General features: G+C 49.0%; 1 protein-coding gene across 1 annotated transcript in view; it reads right to left on the reverse strand.

Annotated features, from left to right (window-relative positions):
• The window catches only part of mub (poly(rC)-binding protein mub), a gene marked incomplete in the record, with an annotated part of 523,509 nt that overhangs the window by 222,242 nt on the left and 291,267 nt on the right, over nt 1-10,000 (reverse strand). Inside the window, 1 exon segment of the mRNA XM_070113255.1 lies at nt 6,371-6,458.

A 10,000-nucleotide genomic window follows, 5' to 3' on the forward strand; every position in this document is an offset into this window, starting at 1 on the left:
GGGGAGAAAAGTAGAGGAGAATGAAGTGAGAGAGAGGGGAAATAGGAGACAGAGAATGAAAAGGAGGAAGAGGGGGAAGAGGAAAGAGAGAGAATGAAAGGGAGGGCAGGGGGAAGAGGGGGGAGATAACGTAGAAAGGGGAGAAATGGGAGAAAGCCAAGAAAGGAAGGGAGCGGGAAAAGTGGAGTATCAAAAGGAAGAGGAGAGAGTGGCAGGAGAGAGAGAAAAGCGTAGACGAGGAAGAAATACTGAACAAAATGGGTAAAGGGAGGAGAGAGCCGTATAAATCCTTAAAAATGCGAAAATGACAAAAATATCAAAGATGAAAGTAGGAAAGGAGACTTATGAAGAAAGACAAAAAGTACGAGAACATTGTGCAACATTAAAAAAATACAGAAAGAACTGCTATAAATTCTGCGGACAAAAGCTATACGAAAGAGTACGAAGAAAATGGAGATGAAACAAAATGACAGCCAAGAGCCAAACAAGCAGAAACAGAAGGGGAAAAAATGCATGAAAATGAAAGAGAAAACAGTACAAGAAAAAAAACAGGGCAAGTGAAAGGAAACAAACGTAAAATCAAATAAAAGAAAAAGGAGGAAGAAGAGAAATACTGAAAGAAAAATGAAGAAAGAGTATTTGACAAAGCAAAAAGCAAGGAAGGATAAGGTGAGGAGTCCAGCGTCGGAGGAGGAGGGAGGAGGAAAGAAGGGGAGGGAGGAGGAGAGGCAAAAGGGAGGAGAGAGGAAGGAGGAGGGAGAAGGAGAAAGGAGGGCGAACGAAAAGCAAGGGGGAGCAGGAGGAATGGGATGGAGGAGGAAGAGGAGGAGGAAAAGGAGGAAGAAAAAGAAGAAGAAGAAGAGGAGGAGGATCGACTTTAGGAAGGAGATTTGAGGAAGGCAGCGCCACCGACGGATCCCTGAAGGACTCCCGCCAGATCGACACGCGGATTACGTCGAATACTGCGATACCGCAAGTTTGAGAAATCCCCCGAAATCCCTGTAAATCCCAATAACGGCGCCTTTCATCGTCATTCAATTATTTAGTCTGGAGGAGAGGGAGGGGGGATTGCGGGTTAAGAGGGAACGGAAGAGGAGCTGGAGGAGGAGGATAGAAATAAAGGAGAAGATGAAGAAGGAGGCAAAGGATGAAGGGTAATGGAAGAAGCAGTGAAGTTAAAAGACCAAGGAAAATAAAGTGATAAGAAACGAATGGAATTGAAGAGTAAAAATACGTATAAGAGAAGAAAGTGGATGACTGTGGTAGCAAAGAGACAAATAAAGGAAAGGAAAGAAGGAAAGAGTGGAGGGAGTGGGAATGAAGGAGAGGAGAGGAGAGATAAGAGAAAATGGGAGAAAAGGGTGAGAGAAGGGAAACTAGGAGAGAAGATATGAGAAAGAAAGGAGAAGAGAGAAGAGATGAGAAAGAAAGGAGAGGAGAGAAGAGAGAAAATAAGACAAGCGGTGAAAAGGAGAGGAGAGAGGAGAAAATAGGAGAGAATAGTTGACTAAGAAAGGAGAGTAGAGAAGAGAAAATCGGAGAGAATAGTTGACTAAGAAAGGAGAGGAAAGAGAAGAGAAAAAGGGATAGAAGTGAAAATGAGACGAAATTGAAGATAAAATGGGAGAGAAGACGTAAAAAAAAGATAAGAAATAGTAGAGAAAATGGGAGAGACGAAACGAGAAAGAAAAAGCAAGACAGAAAAAAATAGAGACGGGTGGGTGGACCACCATCGTCACAGCTGAGAAAAGGGTAATTCTCGACCCCATCCTCCGCCCCAGATGTCCTTCTTGCATCAAAGACGCCAGGGCAAGTTTTTAATCAACTTCCTGCAATTATATCACCTGAAGCGCATCCCTCCCATTTGAACCTGGGGAATCACCCGAGGCGCAAAACATAAACAATGAAACAAGAGACGGCAAAACAAAGAAATGAAACGAGTGAAAGAGGTGGAGGAGGACGATGAGGACAGAAGATAAAGGACGAACTTGAACGGGAACAAAAGGATGAGGATGAAGAGAAGATAAAGGGATGTGGGAAAAAAGATAAAATAAATGAACAAAATGACAGATGAATCAAAGGGAGAGAAAGGCGTCTCACGTATGTGTCGGACTCTAATGCCACTCCCCTTTTCTCTCTTCCCTTTTTCTCCTTTCCTCTTCCACTTTTCTCACTCTCTCTTTATCCCTTTTCTCCTTACCTCTACTTTTTCCCTTTTTCCTCTCCCCTCTCTCTTATCCCCTTTTCCCTTTTTCCTCTCCTCTCTTCCTTTCCCCCTTTTCCCTTTTTCCTCTCTCTTTCCCTTTTTTCCCTTGCCCCACTCTTTACCTCCTTCCTCTACCTCTCTTTTTACCCCCTCTTTCCTCCCCCCCTCCCTTTCCCTCCTTTCCTCCCCTCCCCTCTCCCTTCCCCATTCCCTTTTCCACCCTGTCCATTCCCCTCTCTTTCCCTCTTGTCTCCCTCCCTGCGCCCCTTTCCCCTCCCCTTCCCCCTCCATCATTCCACCATGCCATGCCATCCAAGTCGTACACCGTGACGGAGAAGCCCAGGTACGACCACACCTCTTGGCAACGACCCCCCGTCTCCCTCGCGACGTCACATTTACGTCACTCTCCCCGCGCCATCGCAACGTCACTCCCGTTCACGTCACCCCCTCCCTCTCCGGCGGCCGTCGATAGGCAACCCGGAGCCAAAGAGTTCCGCCGCCTTTCCTCGCCGTCGTCTTCATTTCTTTCGCACGGGCGCTAAGGAGGACTGATTACACGCGCAACTCAGGTGAGACAAAGCTAATTAACAGGTTAATTACATAACCGCCCGGGGAGGATTCGACGGTAGAATTTATCGCTGATGGGAAATAAGTGAGACGGGGTAAATGGCGACGTGAAGATGGAAATGAGAGAAATAAAGGGAGAGGAAACAATGGAAGAAGAGAGGAAAATATATAAAAATGCCAAGAATTATAATCAAAGTTACAAGTGGAAAATATGTACGTATAATGCAAAGAGGTCTGCAATGGGAGGCAGAATGTGCGGCCAAGAGACTAAGGGCGCGTTACCTCGACCCCGAGCGAGCCCAGCGCTGCCTCCTCCTCTTCTCTCCTCTTCCTTTTATTCCTCTTTTCTTATCATTCCTTTTCCTCCACCACCTTCATCTCAAACCACCTCTTCCTCATCCTCCTCCGCCTACACCTACCCCGCCTCCTCCTCCACCTCCACCTCCTCCACCCCCTCCTCCACCACGGCCTGTATTTACTCGGGGAAATCCGGCGGGGGAGCCACCTGTCCGCCAAGAAGCAATCCCGGATGTCAACACTCGGCACTTCCTCCCCTTCCACGCCTTCCCTCCGTTCGGCCGTTTCGAACAAAGACAACACCAAGGAAAATAAAACAATTGATTAATCCGCGTTCTTGCACCCCGCGCCCCAGCAACTCCCCCTCGCGCAAAGATCCAGAACCACATTATTCCTCCCTCAAGAACTCGGAGAGAGCAGTCGAGCCCCGAGAACCACGAACCGGCATCTAACCCTTCCCCTACCACCTCCCCCTCTTCCCTTTCTCCTTCCCCTCCCCTTCCCCATTATCTCCCCACCCCTTCCCCAACTCCCCCATCCATTCCTCCTTCATGTTCCCTTCTCTCGCCCCCCCGCCTCTCCTCCCCAGCCCCCCATTCTCTTCCTCTTCCCCCCCCCCACCTCTCCCCAGAGACCCCAGCGAGTGACACGTGAGGAAGCGAGGCTGTCCCGGCCCGCGCAGGTAACGGCTCACCTGCCTCTCGCTGCATGCAAACATTCTCACGTAATGCCCACGCCCGAGGATGCCGCCGCCGCCGCTGCCACGCCCTCGCACTCTATCACGCCCGCGCCCGACAAGGACGCCTCGCCTACTCACCGTACTCGCTCTGCTCGGGTTTGAGGAGCGGCAGTCGAAGATAACGCTGTCTGTACGTGTTGTGCAGACTAGCGTACTGGTTTCACGGACAGGTAAAACACAATCTGTGTATGTATGCGTGCGTGTGTGTGTGTGTGTGTGTGTGTGTGTGTGTGTGTGTGTGTGTGTGTGTGTGTGTGTGTGTGTGTGTGTGTGTTTGAGTGTGTGTGTGTGTGTTTGAGTGTGTGTGTGTGTGTTTGAGTGTGTGTGTGTGTGTGTTTGAGTGTGTGTGTGTGTGTGTTTGAGTGTGTGTGTGTGTGTGTTTGAGTGTGTGTGTGTGTGTGTTTGAGTGTGTGTGTGTGTGTTTGAGTGTGTGTGTGTGTGTTTGAGTGTGTGTGTGTGTGTGTGTGTGTGTGTGTGTGTGTGTGTGTGTGTGTGTGTGTGTGTGTGTGTGTGTGTGTGTGTGTGTGTGTGTGTGTGTGTGTATGTGTGCGTGTGTGTGTGTGAGAGAGAGAGACTATCCCCAGACTCTCTTCCTCTGTCCCTTTTTCAACCATCATCGAACCGTGGCTGCAAACATCATCCACCACTTTTTCCATCTATGCTCTATCAAAGCAAAACAAATTAAACAAATAAGCATGCATAATAACGGACACTGCCGTACATACGCGTACGCATGCAAGCGCGAGTACACACACACACACACACACACTTTCCATCACTCGTGCGTCCCATTACCTGCGCTTAGCCTTCTACTATTTTCCCAAACACTGGTCTCCAAGCACGCCCCCCCCCCCCGGTCACGCCACCGCCCTTGATAAGGCTCGAGACAGACGAGGAAAAGGCGCCGCCCATATTGCACGCACGTCGCATATCTCCGCGCACTTGTCTCAATAATTTGACTTCGCGCTCCCCTTAACCCGACCCCTTGTCTGCTGAGCACCCGGGAATAACTAATTAAAATTTACATCTTAATTAGCGAACGTTGCAAATGTGATGCCATCGCCTGGTTTCATCCCAGTACATCATTACCGATAAACATGTACACATAAATAACCACAGACAAATAAATACAAAAATCCATTAAAAAAAAACTTTTATGTGTATTGTAATTTTATCCTGTAAAAAAAAAAAAAATCACCACCACCTCGTTATCACCTACATGCAAAACAGCGAAGATACTGTGAAACTGATTAACTGGAAAAAAGAAAAGAAAGAAAAAAAAAGTGCAAATGAAAGTGAGCTGCATTTTCTACCGTAAACAAGGGACTTACAGAAGGCAGCAAACCAGCAACACGAACCGACACAACGGAGTAAAAATATCCCAGGCAGTCTGTTCAACTCTTCCTCCATATTTATTTACGTGGAGCATATAAGCATATATGTGCATATATGGAAACGCACACAGAGAAGGAGACAGACACACGTATGGACCCTCCCTCCCCTATTTCCCTCCCACCCCCCACCCCTCTCTCTCTCTCTCACCTATATACCTCACCCCCTCCTCTCTCTCTCTCTCTCTCTCTCTCTCTCTCTCTCTCTCTCTCTCTCTCTCTCTCTCTCTCTCTCTCTCTCTCTCTCTCTCTCTCTCATGACCGCGAAGTTACATCCATAATAACGAACAATACAGACGATGACTGAACAAGTCCATCTGCATCCATGAAAGTCAACAACAACAACAAAATCCCGACGATAATGCTTGCTTGAATGTCCACTTTATGCATAAATATCAGGCTGGCAGGCAGGAACAAACTAGTATGCACTCCCTTCAGAGACCATTAAAATTCTTTGCTGAATGTATTGCATATACTTATTATCTGTGTGTGTTTATACAGCAATAGGCATATGTATGTATGTATGTATGTGTATATGTATGCATGTGTGTATGTAAGCATGTGTATGTAAGCATGTGTCTGTCTGTCTGTATGTATGTATGTATGTATGTATGTATGCATGTATGTATGTATATGTATGCATCCATGTAGGTATGTATCTATGTAGGTATGTATGCGCGCGAGCGAGCGAAAGAGAAAGAGAAAAAGAGAAAGAGACAAAGAGAGAAAGAGAAAGGGAAAAAGAAAGAGAGAGAGAGAGAGAGAGAGAGAGAGAGAGAGAGAGGAGAGAGAGAGAGAGAGAGAGAGAGAGAGAGAGAGAGAGAGAGAGAGAGAGAGAGAGAGAGAGAGTGTGTGGAGAGGGGGGGGTGCGTGCGCGTGTGTACGCGCGCGTATGAGTGTGGGTATGTGTACGCGCGCGTGCGCGTGTGTTTAGGCATGAATAAATCTAATAGGTGGACTACAGACGGCAGAATAGCAGTACATCAAAAGGGAAGAATAAAAGGTGAAAGGGGACGTGGAGAGGAACGCAGGAGTGAATAAGGAAGACACACGGAAGGAGAAAAGTGAAGAGGTATGCACACGGCGTGGGTACCAAAGTTCCCTCGCACAGACCGCCCGTACACACGACGCTTGCCAAGTGGGAGCGCGGCGGGCAGGCGGGCCACTTACCTGAGAGTTTACGGGCGCTGGGAAGGTGGGTGGGTGGGCGGGTGGGGAAGGGTGGGTACAGACCCTCTCCTCAGATCACCTTATGGGCCTGCAAGAAGAAAATGGAGTTGGTAAGGAATCAAGATGTACCTGTATCGTCTAGTTCTGGCAACTGACACAAATACGAATGATACGAAGTTTCAATCTTCGCTTGTCACATCATCTCTTCTTTTAAATTACTTAAAATGTTCATAAATCAAACGAACCAAGCAAGTTATATACATGCATACTTACATACATACACATATATATATTGTGCAATATATTGTGTAATATATATATATATATATATATATATATATATATATATACACATGTATATATATATATATATATATATATATATATATATATATATATATATATATATATATATATATATGAAACTCATGACAGAACATTAGAAAATAATGAAAAATGAGTTCGTCCCTTCCTAAGTAGACCATGACAGTCAGATAAATCGAAATATTTCCCGTCCGCCTTCCCCCACCTCTTCTTTCTTCATACTCACCCACCCCCTCCCTTCCCCTCCTCTTCTCTACTCTCTACTCTCCCCCTTTCCCCTTCCCCTTCCGAGACCATACCCCGCCAGCGACCCGCGTTTAATCACAAAAGCATGCGGAGCGCCTCCCCTCCCCCGGCCCCCTCTGCCACCTTCCTCCTGTGCGAGTGGCAGGGGGGGGGGGGGGACTCCATCGCCGCGGACGGATCCTGCGATGCAATAGCAGACGCAACGGCCAGACAGCGGAAGTGGATGAGCACATCAGCAGGCAGATGTACCGGCGTAGTAAGCAGTAAAGAAGTATTGCGAATCAAGAAGATAAACACTTGCTTGTACATTGCCATGAGGAAGATTAAATATGCACACCTTCTTGAGTTGTACTGGAAATGAAGTCGAGCTTTTTTTCCGTCTCACGCCCCGCCCTTCTCTCTCTCCGACAAAGTTCATCGTCCACAAGTTCATCTTTATCGCATAGGCCAACTCGAAACACTGTTTGTTTGTTTCTCTCTCTCTCTGTTCCTCTCCCTAATCTTCACTATTATTTTCCTTCTCTCTTTCTAACCCCACTCTCCCTCTAACCTCAATTCTCTCTCTAAATCCCTTCCCTCTCTAACTCCCCTCCTTCTACCTCCCTCATTATCATTTCCTCCACACCCAATCTTCCTATCATCACCCCAAGCCCAATTCTTCCCTACCCGCCTCCCCCCAGCCGCTGCTACCCCACCTCCCCCAATAAAAATTATACGAGAGTCAAACAGAAAGTGTAAATATCCGAGAGAACCTTCTTTACGCGCAGGGATGATGTTTACGCATCAAATACCAACGAAAACTTAATTAAAAGAGCACAAATGTTTGTCTTGCTTCCCTGCTTCCTCCTGTGCCCTGCGGGTCACCAGGTTGCGCCAGGAGAGCCTCCTCGCGCGTAATCAATGCCGTGCCCACGCCCACCATCGCACAGTCAAACCCGCATGCACGCCCACCTCTGCATATGCAAACTCACTGCCACGTACAATCCCACTTCCTTGACACATCTTCAAAGTCAAACCCATTTCCACGCCCACTTCGGCATACACAAATTCACTTCTACAATCACCAGTCCACTTCTAAGTCCACCAGGGCAATACGCAAACCCATTTCCGGGACCAATACAGCATACACAAACGCATATCCACGCTTATACAAACATATATGCGAACGGCATATACTGTACATATCAAAAATCAAGTCAGACCATGGCATGCTATTCATATCATATTAAAATCCACCAACTGTGTTTCCATCACAACCGCGCGCACGCCCGCCATAGCATAAGTAAACCCGCGCGCACGCCCACCACTACAAAATCCTACATGCAAGGCCATCACTATGCACCAACCCCTTTCACGCCCCCCGCCCGATGACCCGGTTTCCGCCTGCAGTCCCCCACCCTTCAGCCGCGCCCCATAGCCCCTCTCCAACAGCCCATCAAGTTTTCCGCACTATTAAGCCACATGTGTTATCCCAGCCTGTTCCCTGCCTGCGCCCAGCCGCCCGACGCAGCCGCTCTCTCCGCCAGCCACACGCTCTCGCCCTCAAAATGGACCCACTGGACCACGGGCACAGCCTCGTCCTCGAGCCCCTTCCGTATCGTTGCCCTCTGCAGCCACCAGCCTCCACGCCCATTTCCGCGACGCACAGCAACGCCGAGCCCCGCCGCGCCCGCCCACCGCCTTTCCTCCTGCTCGCTCACTCCCTATCAACTCAATCCTATCATTTTCCTCCCGATCTCGGCCAAAGCCAATCTTCACCCCAGCATTTTCTCTCTCCTGATTCCTCCTCTCTTATCTCTCTTTCATTCTCCTTTGCCTCTCCCCTTCCTTCGTCCTTTCCTCTCTCTCTCTTTCCCCTCGTTGCAACCTTTCCCTTTGTTTCTCTTCACCAATCGTCGTCCCATCTCTCTCTCTCTCTCTCTCTCTCATTCCCTTCTTCTCTCCCCTTCACCCTCCGTCCTTCCACTCTGATCCTCCTCCATCCTTCCACCGCCTGAGTTCATTACACACGGGTCAAGTCCCACGATCTCTCACCTCTCCTCCATCCCATAAATGGGGCCGCCCCATCGATCCCTCCCCAATATCTATTCCCGCCACGGCCTCCATCACACCTTCCATCTTCCTGGCTGATTTCTATTAGATTAATCCCTCCGTTCCACCAGCCACCCTTTCCTCCCCACGACGAAGACCCATCTCCCCACGACTCTTTCCTCCCACGACGACGACCTATTTCCCCACGACTCTTTCCTCCCCACATCCACAACGCTCTCTCCCCCCCCCAACTTACATTCTACATCAGTCCCAGACCTTACCTCCTTCCCGTTTCTCTCTCCCCTTCCCCTCCTCCCCTAGCCTCCCCCACAGCACCCGCGGCGACATCCGCGTGATGTGACACCCGAGACGGAAAACACAGGTAAGGTTCGGCTGCAGGTGAAAGTGTGGAGAGGATAGGGGTGGGGTGGGGGGTGGGGGGGAAAGGAAAGAAGTGTGGATAGTGAGAAAAAAGGCGTGTGTGGGGAGGGGAGGGGAGGGGGGTGTCGCTACCACCAACCGTGTCGCCTTTCAACAAGCAGCGCGGAAACAGACACCCAAAAAGCCGCTTGAGAACGAGCGCTTGAGCGTGAAGGCTTCGGGGACGCATTGGGAGGTTCTGCTTGCAAGCAATGAGTAAAAAACGTGCAAAAAGAAGAACATAATGTGAGAGAAAGAAAAAGAAATGATCGCAGGTAAAGCGCGAGGAGAAAATTAAAAATATCTACCTCTTATGCCCCCCACGAGAGTAAAAAAAAAAGTGCAACAAAGAAGAAAAGAGAATAGCAAACGACAAGCGCAGGGATCACAAACAAAATCCATCATGCACGCGAGAACGAGTCAAAGAACGGAAAGAATAAGAAAGGCGGGCGGAGCGAGGCGGCATCCCGGCGAAGGACTCCCGGGCGGCCGAATCACAGCGAGGGCTCCGTGTTTGCCTTCGAGAGCGGATCCAGGGTTCCTTTTTCCGTCGGGGGTTTCTCTCGCTTGCTTCGCGGCGGCTATGCCCTCGTGGGCTCTCGGGGGAAT

The sequence above is a fragment of the Penaeus vannamei genome, chromosome 34 (genome assembly GCF_042767895.1).
Source record: "Penaeus vannamei isolate JL-2024 chromosome 34, ASM4276789v1, whole genome shotgun sequence".
Classification (NCBI taxonomy): Eukaryota; Metazoa; Arthropoda; class Malacostraca; order Decapoda; family Penaeidae; genus Penaeus; species Penaeus vannamei.